Source organism: Xenopus tropicalis, chromosome 2 (genome assembly GCF_000004195.4).
Source record: "Xenopus tropicalis strain Nigerian chromosome 2, UCB_Xtro_10.0, whole genome shotgun sequence".
Classification (NCBI taxonomy): Eukaryota; Metazoa; Chordata; class Amphibia; order Anura; family Pipidae; genus Xenopus; species Xenopus tropicalis.
In genome coordinates, this window is record NC_030678.2 from 144331397 (window position 1) to 144335848 (window position 4452).

Consider the following 4452-nt stretch of genomic DNA (forward strand, 5'->3'; position numbering starts at 1 on the left):
TAGCCATATTCATTTTAGGGTTTACTTTTCCCTTCAAGGTGTGAAGATTCAAATTATAGAAAGATGCCCTAATAGGCCCTATTACAATAAACATGATTTTGAACAGAAATTAATGACAGACATATTTATTTGAGCTCCAATAATTAATCTGCTGTCACTCTCTGCTTGAGATTTTTTTAAACGTTTTTAAAATACATTTGGCTTATACTATGAACATGTACTTGATTATGTTACTATATTTTATTACATCTGCCTGTAATGTTTAATCTGATAGAACCCAACATGAATATTTTGCTCTACCGAGGAAATTTGGATGCAAGGAAACAAGGAACTGATGAAATGTCACCATGCACTGAGCCAAGTAAATGACGGACAGATCATGGGGGGCTCCTAGCAGGAAATAAGTGCATAGTTTAGCAGGGAAGGGTCCACCCTGCGAAAGGGGTTCAGTTTTGTATAATTGCGACTGATAATGGCAGGGTAGGACATGGGAACGAACGTACATGTGTGCGGCGTTATGTTAGGAGACAGCGCACAGTTATGTCATGGGCCTCAGAATGCACTTAAATCATCACTGAGAAGAAGCAGATGCATACAGCGGCACTGAGAAGAATTATTACAAAGTAATCCCTGTTCCTTAGAGCTTTCAACAATATAACAATAGGCTATTAAGAACACAAATATTTTTGTTACGCAATATCTTTCATCCTCAAGAGATGACATCGACAAAAAAAAAAAGAAAACAAAATCAGCAAAGGGATACGTAAGTGATGACCTAAAGTAAATTAATTACATCTTATGAAATCAGTGTTATTAAATAAAAAAGTAATTTTATTCAGCAAGCTGTTATCAAGACATCAATTTATACGAAATTTCCCAGCAGTCTGTTGTGTGGAAAATCCCATCTATTTAAGGTACGCCCTCTAGCCTCTTTTTTCGGAACTGAGCACTGTAGTGCACCTCCACACCAGGCGGTAGCGCCAGGGTTCCCACTGCAGGCTGCAGCAATCACTACAACACAGCTGCATCAGAAGAATAGGGCACAAATTTCACTCTCATGGCAAACACCTGAAATGACACAAACCAGACTTTATCACAACTGCATCCCATTTTCATCAAACTCTTTAGCTGCAATTGTATCAGGTGCAGTTCTCACTGATGAGCTTGATAAGGTTGAAATCATGGGAGAAATGCTGCATTGTGGGTAAAATACATGGCAATTGCTCTAGAAATAGCACTTACTTTTTTTAATGACTCCACTAACTTTTATGTGATTTTATGTTGATCTTATTCATGATTACTCTTACTTACATTTATATTGACCTCATTTGGACTGCAAGATGTCAGAGAGCATCCACTGGTACCATCTTAGCCTGAGAACCAGTAAGAAGTATATTCTATTATAATGCAATCTCTCTATAGTCTTTGGTCATAAGGATGATTATTTTTTACTATATAGGTATAAGACCTGCTTTACAAAATGCTCTAGTGTGTTCTGGATAAGGGGTCTTTCCATAATTTGGATCACCATATCTTAAGCCCATTAAAAAATCATTAAACATTAATTGAACTCAATAGGACTGTTTGTCTTCACTAAGGTTTTGTTGTATCATCACTGGGATCAAGTACAACGTACAGTTATAAAACCGTACCTTGAAAAATGAAAATGGCCTCTAGGGGAGAAGTCCTTTCTGTAATTCAGAGATTTCTGGATAATGGGTTTCCAGATAATGGATTCAATACTTGTAACAGCATGTCATAAAGAAATCTATTATTTATTATACAAGCATGTCAACACATTTCCCATGTTCAGAATATAACAGAAAATCTAAGAATTCTTTGCTGATTTTCCTTCAACCTTAAAGATGTATTTTAGTGAAATATTATTGGGGAGACAGTGGGGAATTTTAGACCCAAAGGTATCTGACTGAAGTGCATTTTTAGTTATATACTTATACACATGGATCACACTGCAGAACTAAATGTAAATTGTTTTTCTTTGTTTTCTGGTTCTGGATTGACTGGCTGTTCAGAAAAATGTGAGATTCCAGATCCTACAGCAAATAATAACAACTGAGTAAAGTCCACTTACCCTTCGTCAATATTCCAGTTATGGAGTTTACAAACATGTCACCTTGGTAAATGCAGACAGCCAGGATAAAGAGAGGTTACAATTTTTAACTAGCCATAATATTACTCCACTGAAAATTGTATAATGTTACGAATATCTTCAGTGCACTTGTTAGGGCCATCTTATTATGCACTGTGTCTAGAATCTGTTTGTATTTTACACCTGCATAAAGCATCATACATATACCATAGCACTATAGATTATATGGGTAAAAGACATGCAACATATTGCTCAACTCACTCTCATAGAATGCTTCAAGCACTCCTAATACACTAATATATACGCTCATATTTATAAACTATTTTGTTGTTGTAGTTACCAAATTAGCTTCCTTTCCTATGATAGTTAAGAAGTGATGCCTTTGGCAATAACAGGCACACAGACTCCTTTGTTTAGAAGGAAGGGCTGGCAGTTTTATAGATCTCTCATATTAAATGGCAGTTTTGCACTTGTGGGAATTTAACGCCCAACTAGAGTGGCGTGCAAAAAACAGGTCCTACTGATATTTAGAAGCCCCAGACTGAAGCGATGGAAAATTCTTTGTGGCAGGATGCTAAGCATACTTTTTTGATCCATTTGGGGAAAAACTAGAAAACAAACTCTATTTCTAAAGCTGGCCACTTATACAGATTTGTCATGCTGTTGAATGGAATTCCAGATTAATTTATGAAGTGTGGGCCCATAAAAAAATCAATCATAAACATAAAAGTGGGACAGTAGATTTGGTGCTGGGTAATTGGCTGTCCTAGAATTACAGCAGCTACACTTCGATGCATTTTCTCTAAGAAGGGTTACCACCTTTCCTAGTTGCAGGGGGGCGGGCCAATGTTTCTGTGGGGGTGTCAGAAATATTGGTGATGGGTGCGATGATGTGTTGGAGTCAAGTTATTACTTTGGGGGGTGGTTTATTGTGTCCCTCAGATGCAATTGGGTGGATTTCTCTTTAAAAATGAAGCTGCCTTGTCCAAAAACAGACAGGTGGCAACGCTACCTCCGAGTGATCCAACAAATCAGGTCTTGAGACGCTCACTTATGATGGGTAAATTCTGTATAAAGGGACACATAAAATCCCCCAGTGTCCCCTATAAAAACAACCCAAGGCAGGTGAATTGAGATTAAAGTATACAAATATGCATCTTATAAAATCACAAGGGCCTGAAATGATAGTGCTGACTAGCTAAGACATGGACTTTGCTTTGTTTGCACAGCTACAACCACAGAGTACACAGAAAGTTATAAAAGGGGGTGTTATATACTTTTGAGATAAGGCATACTATAATCTATAAAAGGCTAAGACTTTCAGGGTCTCACTTGAAGCTGTTTCAGTTATTGTTCTGTGTTGGTGAGAGCTTCCACAAGACTCTGCCTTTGATTAATGAATAAATCATCAGTTATGCGGAGAACCTTGTCTCGGGGTCTTGTTCTATAATAAGGTTCTGGTAAATTAAAATTATCAACACAGGCAATAAGCTGCTTGACTGGAAGTGTAAAATATCTGGTCATCTCATAATCTCGTAGAGATACTAGTCAGATGTTTTCTCATTTATCCTGTTTGGGGGCAGTTTAACAGCTTGAATTCTGCTATACTAGGTCCACACACTTGGGGAGGCATATTAACAAACATTCACGATCACATTAAAAAAAAACCTCAGCTGTGGAAAAATATTTTCAATTCAACTCAAGCATGGTTTGTTTTTCCTCGATCACTGGCATCGATTAATCACGACTGCAATGTATCTTGAAGAAAAGATGTTGCAAATGAAAATGGCATTGTTCTGTTATTTTGATAAAACCCAGTAGAATCTCTATAAAATAATAATAACAAAATAACAATTTGCTTGAATGCTTCAAGGCTTCACTGTTGACTCCTAGAGAAACTTAGCAGCCTTTAGTTGCCAAAGCTGTCCATTTGATAAAACATTGATAAAATTTGAAAAACTTAAACTTGTATATATTGGATATCTCCTGTTATTGCTGGCATTTAATCAAATCACTGAAAATTCATTATTCACTGTAATAAATCAGCCGCTAAACATTCTGCTATATGTAGGGCAAGCGTGAGGGACATTTTGTTTTCTTTTTAGGCAGTTTATTGAAACACATGAGTGCCCATCTCAGCACACAAAACATATATCAAAACAATAACTCCAGCCTTCTGGGTGCTACCTTTACAGATTTGGTGAGTTCCGTCACTACAGTGAGCCCCATGTGCACCCCCAGCACAATCGCACAGGTTGGAGATCAACCCTGTACTCACAATACTTTACAATTCTGATGTGCTTCTGATGCATTAAGAATCTATATATATATATTAAAATACA

General features: G+C 37.0%; 1 long non-coding RNA gene across 1 annotated transcript; it reads right to left on the reverse strand.

The window, feature by feature from the left end:
• Positions 1-810: 810 nt before the first annotated feature.
• LOC108645815 lies at positions 811-4452 on the reverse strand. Its single transcript, XR_004221371.1, has 2 exons — positions 1312-4452; positions 811-1068 (listed from the first exon to the last, which is right to left on the reverse strand). It is a non-coding gene; the product is annotated as an uncharacterized LOC108645815 (long non-coding RNA).